This window comes from Diadema antillarum, unplaced genomic scaffold (assembly GCF_040938485.1).
Source record: "Diadema antillarum isolate AM-2024a unplaced genomic scaffold, OU_Dant_1.0 seq00000418_RagTag, whole genome shotgun sequence".
Classification (NCBI taxonomy): domain Eukaryota; kingdom Metazoa; phylum Echinodermata; class Echinoidea; order Diadematoida; family Diadematidae; genus Diadema; species Diadema antillarum.
The window spans coordinates 66462-79846 of record NW_027271403.1 but is presented as its reverse complement, the minus strand read 5'-3'; the positions used below and the strand labels follow the sequence as shown (position 1 = coordinate 79846).

Here is a 13385-nt window from a genome sequence, read left to right as displayed (position 1 = left end):
TGTGTCAGTGCAGTACAGTACGCGTAGTTGTGTTCGTGTGTGTATGTGCTGTGCTGGCGCGCGTGTAGTACATGTACAAGTAAGGAGGTATACCTCCCTGGTGGGGATGGTACAACTTTGAACTACAAGCCGTCCAAGCCCTGAGCTCTTCGCACATAGTACAGGTGACGACACGCGTACATGGTCATCCGTGGTCAGAGTTGACACTATTCTGCACTAACAGTCAAAATTGTCAGAAACAGGCGAAGAACAGGAATTCAAGAACACGGTAATGTAAATTTTCAGACTATGACATTTATTTATTACTTCTGCTGTCCGCTTGTGTAATGACACTGCTCATATCTTATCATAGACAGAAAGATCCGTCTGTCCGGCCGGAGGACTCTTTTGTATTTTGCCATTATACGGAGGGGATCCGTGAAGCCAGACGCAGTCTCCGCGGAACATTCCCCGACGGACAGATACAGACCGATCTTTCGGTCAAATCTTATCACAGAGTTTGTCATATCATTTATCACAGGTCCCCCGGGCGTAAACGTATGAATGATATTGAGTATTGTGTTTATCTTATGCCCAATATATTATAGAGTCTATTATAAAATCGAGAGGTGGCACTCTAGACTAGTTATAATTATACCAAGGAGGTATCTCATACCTCCTTGGTTATACGACAGACTCTTCAAGCAGGAGGTGCAGTCTGCAGTTGACCGAAAGATCAGTCTGTATCTGGCCATCGAGGAATGTTCTGCGGAGACTGCAGCTGCGTCTGGCTTCACGGATTCTACGGAGGAGAGCGATAACGTGAAAAATATAAAAGACTTCTCCTGACAGACGGATCTTTCTGTCTATTAAAGTCTGCAGTTGACCAAAAAAGATCAATAGGTCTGTATCTGGTTGTCGGGATATGTTCCACCGAGACTGGCTTCACGGATTTGTGTCCCGAGCGAGGAGAGCGATAAGGTCAAAAAATTAAAAGACTCCTCCAGACAGACGGATCTTTCTGTCTAGATAGAGGTGCAGTAACCCCGGGGTGCTCTTTCACACAGTAGACCCATAACCATATGTTATACTGTGGGAGCCGAACGCTTCGCGTTCAGGCTGGTCGCAGTTAGAGGTGCAGCTGCTCCGCAGAGCATCTGGCCCGACAACGACAGGGCTGTGTCATAATAATATCATTAGATAGATAGATAGTTCTACAGTTGCAGAGTAGGGAACCAGATCAGAACATCAGTCGGAGATCTACCTAGTCAATAGACAAAAAAATCATTCTGTCCGGAGGAGTTTTTTTTAAAATCATTTCTTTACTTTGTGGCTCTCCACAGGTTAGGCTGTTAGAAGGGGATTCCGTAAAGCCAGACGTAGCCTCCATGGAACATTTCCTTGACGACAAGATACACTACAGACCAATTTTGGTCAACCTTGAGATCCTGTCTTTTGTGGTCAATTCCACAGAAAGGTTGGATTTTATGAAAATCAAACTATTGAGTATAGATGATTAATGAAGCTTAATTAGATGATCTGGTATTGTTTACTCAAAGCAGCCTTTCACAACGGATATTTTGATACCTCATTTGTGAACATCGGTGAACGTGGAGTGGAGTTATGTTCGAAAAACCTTCATTTTTCATGAAAATTGCAAATTTTTGCAGAATTTATGTATCACTTCTGATACACTATTATGACCATAATACAGCTTGTGTAATTCTCAGATGGCTTATTTTCTGAATGTTCTTTGGTCATAGATTGGTTTTATGATGTTCTAGAACTTGTTCCGGCATCAGTGAAAATGTTTCTCTCAATCTCAAAATGTGGTAGTTGATAGCGTCCCATAAGTCACGTTTTTGTGTCCCATCAGTCACACTGGTTTTCCCTATCCTGCTACTGTACCAATGAGTACATATTCATACCACTTGGCTCAGGGTAAGCACCAACCCTTTGCTACATTCAGGAAAGAAAATATCTTTCCAGAGACTCTGTGTGTAAGAATATTTCAGAACTTACTTTCCCATGTGAAAAACAGTGGTCCTCAAATGTCTCATAAGTCACGACAGCAATTTTTCCTTGCTGTACGTAGTGCAATGATACTTTTCAAACTAAGTATGGCGTTTCCATAAACTGTGATACGATGGATCTAACCATGAACTGAGAAAAATGCATTTGATGCAACTATTTTCTCAAAATACTGGTTTGAAATTGCTGAAAATTGTCACTTTGTCCCATAAGTCACAATGGAATTGACCTTGTAGACAGAAAAATCCGTCTGTCCAGAGGAGTTTTTCATCACTTTTTACTTTTACGGCTCTCCTCAGGAGGGGATTCTATGATTGAACCCAGAGTGGCCAGACATACATAGTCTCAGCAAAACATATCCTACGACAAGATACAAACTGTAGAGTTCTACAGACCAATCTTTCGGTCAACCTGCTTTGTTGATCTAGTACAAATGTAGAGGAGCATTGTTTTCAGCCGCACATAGTTAGTAGTACCATACGATGTAGAAATGTTCTTAAAGTCACTGTTGTATACACACCAAACTTGCCAAATAGTACAACTATACTTCCGGTGATATACTGTACGAAGGAGAAGAAGAAGAAGAAGAAGAAGAAGAAGAAGAAGAAGAAGAAGAAGAAGAAGAAGAAGAAGAAGAAGAAGAAGAAGAAGAGGAGTAGCCCTGCTTTCCACCATATATACACAATATTTTTTTCAAATGTGTGTTGGTGTGTTTTTGCTTGTAAGGGTTGTTGTTGTTGTTTTGTGTTTAGTGTTTTGTGTTTAGTTGTCAATATGATAATGCTAGCCTACATTTCAGCATTTATTTGTTATTTGTTATTTGTTATTTGTAGCAGATCAGTATCTACACATATGTTATTGTTACTTATTAGGAGAGTACATTTGTGCACTAAAATATATTTTTAAAAATGCACTCATTTTGATAAAGTACTTTGAAATTCGAGCAGCCACCACAGATGGTAGATTCTGGTACCAATACAACTTGTACCAGTCTTCATCTGCAGGATGGTTCCCAGCTTGTTAAATATGAGCATGTTGCAAGCTCTAAACGTGAGAATATTGCAGAAATAGTAAACAAACAATATTTCAAGACTTATTTTGTGCTGCTTACATTCTTGTGTACCGTCTTATGTTTTGTGCAAAAATTTTCCAAGTGCCAGTGGTAGTTTGATGTTTCTCAAGTTTTGCACATGTTTGATTATATATTTTTTTAGCATGTTGCTGAGTTTGGAGGATGTGGCACAAGAATTTGAGCATGTTGCAGGGACATACACCCCCCCCCCCCCCAAGACCACCCTGCATCTGTATCATGGTAGTGGTGTGACTATGGCTGGCGCAAGTATAACTTAAGGCAAAACGTGATTGATGCATCATATCAGCATAGAAGCAGAAATCTACACAAAGTGCGTCAGTCAAAAAAACTGAGTCAATATCAACACAAACTTGGCAAAGCTCTGATGCTTCCCAGTCAAATGGCATTCAGATGGTCAGAAGCAGGAAAAAAAAGCAGGAAAAAAAAAGGAGGAGGGGGGGGGGGAGTAACACAGTAATGTAATTTTGAGGCTACGTACAAGATGATATATATCTATGGTATTTTATGTCTGATTTGAATTGTACCGGCCTATATTGCCATTGTGCTTATCAGTAGTCTTACATGGGATGGGACTTGAAAAGTATTTTGTTAAATGCACTGTAATGGTTATTCTAGACTGTAGTAACTGAACTTTCTGCTAATCTATACAGTACACTGTACTTGGTACTTAGATTTTATTTTATTGCTTTGTGTGTGTGGTAAGGTGGAAAAGTGAAAGTGACTCTACTTCCAGTGTGTGCATGGGACTGTGGCTAAACTTTACAGTTTGATACATTTAGGCCTACATGTATGCATCTTTGCTTGCATGTATAATACAAAAAATGTTATTGTATTTTCTTTGCTTGCATGAATGATGTATAATATCTTATTAAAGTGGCTTTTTTAAATTCATTAATTAATGTGCAAACTGACAGGCAAAGATATATGCCAAATCTCCTTTGGCTTTTAAAGTTCTAAATCAGCCAGTTTAATAGTGATGATGCTAGGAAAGATGTGAGTCAAATCCACAGACCTACAATACTCATGCCTCAGGGATGGGTGTTTCTCGATGCTTACGTACCAGACAAACTTTCCTGCCTCACAAAAAAAGAAAGAGAGAATAGTTCAGTCAGTAGTTTATCATTAGGCCCTTTCTCATTGAAAAGTTTTACATTGCTAATCTGTAAAGTTTGACTTTTCAATTTACACTGCAATGAAAATGACAAGTTTTTGGCCCTAGAAAAAAATTGCCATTTAGGAATCTGCTTTGTGCAGCTGACATTTTAATCACTAGGCCTACAATTACTTGCACATTTTACATTTATAACGTGGATATATAATGTGGAGTAATTTACACAGTGGGTGAAAAGTCTCATGACTGCATCGCAAAGGGTTCACATTCCAAATCATGATTTTTCTGGTGAATAATGTCTCTGGTGGCTTTTGAAACAATTGCCCAGCAACACATCGCAGGTTACAGTTTTTCTAATATTGCCATTTTTTACTTTCAGTTTGAATGGACAAGTGTACATAGGCAGTAGTCTTTTGTTTTTCTTTGTAAGAGCACAATAATCTCAACTTAGCCTCCCTTTAAACTACATTATAAAATGGGTTCAAGAATGTAGCCAATAGGAAGCGCTGAAATGAGACACACCTCCTTCCTTTACTTCAGTACAATTGCACTGCCTGTAATCCTATGGTAGATTGCCGATCGTCTGTGCGCGCGGCGGCTCCTTTGATGAATTGCATGCATACGCGCTGTCAATCCTGTAAACAACTTCTAGTTCGGGCTGCCGGCCGGCCGGCCTGTCTTACCTTGTGCATAACATGTGTGGCGTACGTACGTATACTCTACTATACGTACACTTTGTACAGTACAGTAGACCAAGCGTTATGGGACCGGACGCGTACATGGAGTCACTTTGAAGAGCAAATCCAACGATTTAGCAGGTTAATTCTCACGCCGTTTTCAGAGTATGTTGTCTAGTAGGCCTATATGAGGAGTCTATATCAAGTCTTTAAGGTAAAGGGTGCATATTCTATGTAAAATAAGTAAGTTTTCATGCGGGAACTTAAGTGTCCGGAAACCCAACCCCCCATTAGTTATACTGTATGTGCGGGACTTCCGCGAGTGCGACGTGCGTAAATGTTTGGGACGAACATCTTCGGACGTCTTGACCCACAAAGGTACGTGAAAAAACGCTGAAAATGATGTTAGTTTTCGAATTTTCGACCCATTTTATAAAACAAATGATGCACAGGATTATTTCGTGGCGTTAGTGGAGGCGTAGCTCACTCTCGGGTATTTACAATGTAGTGCAACATGCACTCGGCTTCGCCTCGTGCATGTTTCACAATTGTAAATACCCTCGAGTGCACCACGCCTACACTAACACACTCTATCCTGTGCATCATTTGTATATTATAATATTGTAGCTGATGATATACAGTAGTGATGGTAGTGCTGATAATACAAGTCATTTTTGTCGAGCCCACATGAGGTGCGGGGAGTCCGTCCGTCGTCCGTCCGTCGTCTGTCCGTAACGCTACAAAAACTTCAATAACTCTTTACTCTGGGCTTCAATTGCAATCAAACTTGGAGGGAAGAGGGGTCATACAAAGTTTCACATTTTACCATAAATGAAGGTCACCTCAATGTCAAAGGTCACAGGCAGGGGTCAACGAACTTTTAGAGCCCAATGTTAAGTTTTTATGGCGCGTTTGTATTATGGGTCATAACTTTTGATCCATAACTCCATTTGTGACCAAACTTGGATGGTAGATGTCCCTTCGGGAGTGGATGGTCACCACAAGGTCAAAGGTCACAGGCAGGGGTCAACAAACTTTTAGAGCCCAATGTTAAGTTTTTATGGCGCGTTTGTATTATGGGTCATAACTTTTGATCTATAACTCCATTTGTGACCAAACTTGGATGGTAGATGTCCCTTGGGGAGTGGATGGTCACCACAAGGTCAATGGTCACAAGCATGAGTCAATGAACTTTTCGAGCCCAATGTTAAGTTTTTATGGCACGTTTCTATTATGGGTCATAACTTTTGATCCATAACTCCATTTGTGACCAAACTTGGATGGTAGATGTCCCTTGGGGAGTGGATGGTCACCACAAGGTCAATGGTCACAAGCATGGGTCAATGAACTTTTCGAGCCCAATGTTATGTTTTTATGGCACGTTTCTATTATGGGTCATAGCTTTTGATCCATAGTTCTCCATTTGTGACCAAACTTGGATGGTAGATGTCCCTAGGGGAGTGGATGGTCACCACAAGGTCAAAGGTCACAAGCATGGTTCAACGAACTTTTAGAGCCCAATGTTAAGTTTTTATGGTGCGTTTCTATTGTATGGGTCATAGCTTTTGATCCATAACTCCATTTGTGACCAAGCTTGGATGGTAGATGTCTCTTGGGGAGTGGATGGTCACCACAAGGTCAAAGGTCACAGGCAGGGGTCAACAAACTTTAAGGGCTCAATGTTAAGATTTTAAGGCACGTTTCTTTTTTGCCATAAATTTTTACTCTTTTATATCTCTTTTTATCTGTTAAAACTATCTTTTTTTTATGTGTTATATCCCATTCACGTACAATTTCTTGTACGCAAATGGGCGAGACACATTATGGCCCTTGCCTTGTTATAATCTGGAGTGTGCTCATAAGTTCATGCATTCAGGTACACATTTTAACTCAAAAGAGGTTTATGAAGTTATTATAAAGATGGAATGATAAGCATGACACAACAGTTAACCTTCACCAGACAGTATAGTTTGCCTTGAATGTAATGACCTTTCTCTATATTACAAATGTCGTGAAAGTTCTGTTTACCTTTGGGAACAGTGATTTATAAAATGTTCAAGATATCACATTTGATGCATACATTCGTATGTATAGGTCTGTTTTATCACAAAACATCCTACTATAAGATAAATTCTTTGCAATAAAGCCTAACATATAAGGAGATATCAGTATTTTTCTTATTAAACCATAACTGTAGATGGTTTAGTCTAGCAACATTTGTATTATAACTAGCAGCACCCGTGGAAATTCACGGGTCTGAGGGGTTTTATTTTTTCCTCATGATTATGATTTTGCACATTTTTATTGATGAAATAAAAAGACAAGTTTTCTCGTTCTTTCGTCACTTGTGCACATGCTCTCTTCTACCCATGACCACCACCCCCCCCCCCCCACACACACACACATTTTGATTCCGCTAAAAACAAACAAACAAACAAACAAACAAAACATTTAGGGAAAAATTACCAAAAATGCTTATGGGCAAGTCCAAGATAAGGTCCCCTCAGAAGGCAAAATTTCATCTTTGCTCAATATTGACATGTTTGGTATCATTTTGAAGCTTATGAGTTGAAGTTTTGATTTCCATGGAGGAAAAAATGATATTATGTAAATTCATGCAAATTTCAAGGGCTTCATTTGCATAAATGTGAAACACAGCGTTACGTATCAGATGGGACATTTATAAAAATTCATATTAATTCAAAGGAAAGCAAATAATATTTGATTAATATGTGGACATAAGAAGTTCATCACATAGTTTAACTTGGTATGAAAATTTAGGGATTATGCAAATGATTATGCAAATTAGCTCGTGTCCTATCATGAGATGTCCCATACGTAACTAAATGAGGTCATTTTTTTAGGTTTTTTCTGAAATTGCTAAGGTTGTTTTAATGCCCTTTTGGAAAGTTCCAATTTATTGTTTAGAGAAATTAAATACCAGAGAAAAAAGAAAAAAAAAGTAAAAGAAATATTTTTTGTTAGGCATTGAAATAATGTTACGTATGGGACAAATGCGTTACGTATGGGACATCCTCATACATATTACATGTGAATGCATGTAGCTAGCTGGGAAGGTCTCTCAGTTAACAGATGGTCAATCATCCTGAAGAAAGCATCCCAACATTGTAGCTACTTTTTGAGTTTATAGACACTTGAAACAATACATGAACTTGACTGAACAATTTTCAGAAAGGGGGAGGGGAAAATGGCAAAATACACAATGAAAAATCAGCATTAAAGGGATGATATAGTTTTTTGTAGAAATGGGGATTCAGTTTTCAACATTTAAAGAGATGATTGGAAACCAATTATATGAATTACTTAAGAGCATAAAATCCTAAGACTAGAGGAATTCAAAGTTTATGTGATGGAGATCCAATTTGAAATGATTGTGAAATATACAGAAAAGAAATAAAAAGTAAAATGATTTTTTTTTTTATTGCAAGTGATACTCAAATTGTCCTTATTCAGTTTTCAGTAGTAGCCACAACAAAATTCATGGGTATACATACTGAGTTGTGACTCGAATCAATGACCCGACTGCTAGACAGACATCGTGATATCTACTCGATCACTGGGGTTCTACGAAGCAGGTATTGCTTATTTATTAAACTTAATATTTCTTGTGTCAAGTTGTATTTTATTGAAACTAAATGGCAAACTGCCCTTCATCAATGGAAGTAAACACTTTAAACTATTCAATTTTTCAGTAGTAACTATCATGATAAAAATAGGGCATACATACTCAGGTTGGTCATAAAAAATATAGAATATGATTGAATGTGATTATGATGGTAAATATCTGGGGAATATTGTTCCCTTGTCAATCTGGATCAGTATTTGAGTAATTTCAACTAATTCCACCTCAATAATTATGCAAAAATTTGTTTAAATGAGTATTTTGCAAAATTATTTTGCAAAATACCCATAAACATGGTTCTCCACACACTAAACGAATGGGGGACAAAGGGCATGCATACCCAGGTTGGTCATAAAAATATAAAAATATGATTGAATATGATTATGATGGTGAATATTTGGGGAATATTGTTTCCTTGACAATCTGGATCAGTATTTGAGTAGTTTCAACTGATTTTACTTCAATGATTATGCAAAATACCCATAAACATGGTTCTTCACACACTAAATGAATGGGGGACAAACTGTCCCATACGTAACACGTCATGTCTGTCTTTGATTAGAACCTGTAATTAGAGCTTTTTGCCTAATGACATGAAACTTACCTGTGATAATCTTGAGTGTTGTGACTTTCATCACAGTGAGTTACAAGTTGTAGAATGGTATACTTTCAGAGAGTTTTGAGGTTGAAAAAAGTGTTCAAAAAAACAAAATTTTTCTGGTCCCATACGTAACGGCACATATTTTCTCTTCTAGAATATAATTGTCAAGGTCATTTTTCTCAAGTTTTTACATGATTATACTTCTTCTAGATATCAATCACCATGATGAAGTTCAATATGATCAAAGGCCATTAACACTATTTTTCAGGTCATAAAAGTCTCTGAATGTCCCATACGTAACGTGTGCGTTATCTTGGACTTGCCCATATGAGATTCTCCGAAAGTTCTGCCCACAGATTCTTCCCGTCGCAACAACGGGAGATACCCTTGACTCTATGACTTTGATATTTATTACCCCCTGCTCTTGCCTCCATTCAGGAATCAACAGCTGGTCTCAAGGCCTCCCATTTTTTTAAAATTCTTATTTCTTTTCCCACGTTATGATAGAAGAATGAAATATTTTTGTCTTCATTTGCTCCCTCCTATATGTTTTTATCACCGAAAACTTTGATAGATCATAGAACCATCCGTTTATCTGCTTCACACTGTGCATCACCATTATTACTATCATCATATTATCATTGTTATAATAATAATGATAATAATAATAATTATTATCATTATTATTATTATTATTATTATTATTATTATTATTATTATTATTATTATTGATATTTGGGGAGGGAGATCATAGTCATTAGGTTTGTTAAGTATTAGGTACCCGTGGGATTTTTTTTTCTTCAATATTTCTTCACCCACGTTATGAGAGAAGAAATACAAGAAGAAGGAGATAGCTGCACAAAAAAAGCACAGGAAGGCATGGGGGCGATCCTTCTCGATTATAATATAAGACTATTGTTTACATTTTGTGTATTCAAGAATACTTTAATAACATTGATTATACCGATTCAAATTTTTACAGTCGTTGTTTCTATTCCAAACTCACATTTTGGAACTATTTTAAAGCACTATTGCTGGGTTTTTGTTTCATCTGCAAATTATGATAAATTATGCCTTTAAATGTCCATGACCTACAAATGTATTAGTCTCACTGCCTAGCTCACTAAGTAGTAATTTGGAGTTTCTGTAGGGCTGCAAAAACAAGGCTACACCTGTGCATGTACACAATGTATTTACTGACTGAAGCCATCAGTGATCTAGTTTGTACTTACCTCAATCTCCCCACCCCAAACAACAATGATTAAATCATACTTTTGAGGGTAGGTTAGTTCATTTCATGACCATTTGCCCATTTAATTTCAAGATCTCTCACGATGCAAATTGTAAAGGCGCTTGAGTGTACTGTGTATCTCATGCTCAGGCTGTGCAGACAAAACAGTTGTCAAGAGATGTGACACAATTTGCTCGTAAATCTTGATCAGTCATTTCCATGCTGAGACACAATGCTTGTTCACTCCAGATTATACAGCAATTATAGGCTGTCATTTTAATTGTATGATAGGCTGTGGTCAATGAAACTGAAAGCTGTGCTTGTGTAGAATTTCTCAAAACTATTAAGAGGGTGTCTCTTTATAGACAACCGGCAGATACTTGCATAGTGTATAATGGATAATGTACAGGGCACTTGGAGAAATCCCTAGTGATACTTACATTGCCAAATGTGTCCGTACATTGATTGTATATATTGTAATATGTTATGCATTTAGTCTCTATGTACACGCTGTATTCATATAAGAGGAAACATTTGGAGGACCAAACAACCAATTTGATGGAGGGTCTCCTTGCGTTATGAAACTACCTCGTGAAGTGGTGAATGCATTCATGGTTTGAATATTGAACTTTACACTCATTTTAAAGGTCTAGGGAAGTCAAGAACATGTCATTTTTTGTCATCAGACATCATCCTGTGGGTAATTTTCCTCACTGATTGTGATTTTCACACTCTGGCAATTTTGAGTGAGGAACGCGATATTGAGGAAGAAAAACTACAATTGGGAACGCCCCTCAAAATTCTGCCAAAACTCGACCATGCAACCACATGAAGTGCCAGGCGACATCATCTCAGGAATGAGCTCTATGGTGAACAACAAGCACGCATGATGTGCACTGTGTATTGATTTATGCTGTCCTTTGTCTTTGAACCTTTGCCAATTACTACTTTTTATGCCTCCGCCATGAAGTGTTGCCGGAGGCATTTAATGTTTTCGGGTTGTCCGTCCTTCCATCCGTCCGTAATAGATATTGTGGACAGCGTACACTAAAAAACATTTGAAGTATCCCAATGAAACTTGGCATTGTATGTATGAGTGAGCGAAGTTGTGCCTATCAACTTTTGGGTGCATATGCTGAAGGTCAAAGGTCAAGGTCAAATGCTCAAAATTTTACTATTTCCCCCATATCTATGCAATGCCTTGAAGGTATTTTCTTGAAATGTAGTGTATACATGTACTATCAAATGAAGCTTCTCTAGATAGAGTTTCGGGTCATTAAGTCAAAGGTCAAAGGTCAAGTGGAAATATTGAAATTTCATTTTTTTTTCCTCCATATCTCAGAAGTGGTTCAAGGTACATGCATATCTTCATGGAACTTAGTACATACACTGTATGCATGTACTGACTGGCAGTGATTATCTAGGGAATTTGGGGGTCATGGGGTAAAAGGTCAGGGTCAAAGGTCAGGCGTAACTCCTCAAAATGTCACTTTTTCCCCTTATATTTATGCAATGTCTGCAGGACTTTTCTTAAAACTTAGTGTTACATATATGTTTTACACACTGGAGATTCTCTAGGAAGTCTTTCGCCAAAATGGTCAGAGGTCAAAATGTCAAAGGACAAGTGAAAGTGGTAAATTTCACTTCTTCCATATTAGGAAGTGGCTCAAGGTATCATCATGAAACTTAGTACATATTTATGCATGTTCTGCCTGACAGTGAGTCTCCTTGGAATATTAGGGTCATAGGGTCAAAGGTCAAGGGTCAAAGGCCAGGTTAAAATGCTAACAATTTACTATTTAATACTGAAATTATACTTTTTCTCCATACCTTGAAAATTACTCAATGCATATAAAACTTTTTTTATAAAAGAGTCAAAAGTCCAGTAAAAATCCTCAAATCCCCAACTACATGCTCTCTTAGAAAATATAGCCAGTCACCCAATTCAACCTAGTTCAAAGAAAGTGAACATTCAATACATTTTTGACAATCATGTCATTTTGATATTTTGCTAGTTATGTTTAATAATCTGTCATCACACATTGTCAAGACATACTATAGACTTATTAGGAGAATCATGCATTATGGCGGAGGCATACCAGTCGCCATAGCGACATTTCTAGTTTAGTGATTTTTTTTTTTTTTTTTGGGGGGGGGGGGAGGGGGGAAGATGTTAGAAGGTTTGACAGAAGAGAAAATATTTCATTCGTTACCAGCCAGAAAATATCGAGAGTTATAGACCTTGAGCCAGAAGTTGTGCTTATGCAGCCAGTAGCAGGAGTCACGAAGACAAGGGAGATAGGGCCTACGAAGGCCTATGATGATTCTAATTTTTTCAAGGATCACAACCACGTGGTAAGAAGGCTTCTGAAGACGACAGAAGTTGGAAAATATTTTTTTTCATATTTATTGTAATAAAAAAAACGAATAAAATTGATACTTACAGTGTCTTGATTGAATAAATGTTGTTCGTGTTGGCATTTGCAGCACCACAAGCAGACTGTGCCAGGATTTGGGGTACCCAATTGAAATGATGCATAGTGGTAGCCTGTCACTCCTGGTGCGTGCTTCAGGCCTAAGCCCTGCCAGAGATTTTGCTGTAGTGCTACTGCTTGGTTCAATTCACTATTGTTTGTGATGTCTCGAATCACTCTGATAAATATCATAGTCACACAGTCATGTCAATTCTGGAAAGTGATATCTAGTTCTATTTGTCTCTGTTTTTGCTAAGAAAGTGTTTCTGAGAAAATATGTCAAAGTATTCATAGGTCTAATCCATGTAGGTCTAGATCTAGCCCTAGATTTAGAATTTTGTCTAATTAGCAGCATGGTGTAATTAATTGTAAGAGTGATGAAGGATACTGCTGTAAGTCACACGGTCATGTCACTAATTCAATGTTTCAATTTGCTACAGAAAAATTATATCGACTTGTCTCTGCTAAGGTGAAGGAAATGTTTCTGATATAAAATTTAATTTGTTGCTATACTACAGTCTATACATGCCTCTTTAGGCTAGCGT

General features: G+C 37.8%; 1 protein-coding gene across 1 annotated transcript in view; it reads left to right on the top strand.

Annotated features, from left to right (window-relative positions):
- The first annotated feature begins 128 nt into the window (after positions 1-128).
- The window catches only part of LOC139732387 (uncharacterized), a 65595-nt gene continuing 52338 nt past the window's right edge, over positions 129-13385 (top strand). The window contains exon 1 of the mRNA XM_071643253.1: positions 129-268. The gene's annotated coding sequence lies outside the window, so the exon portion shown is untranslated. The remainder of the gene's footprint in view (positions 269-13385) is intronic.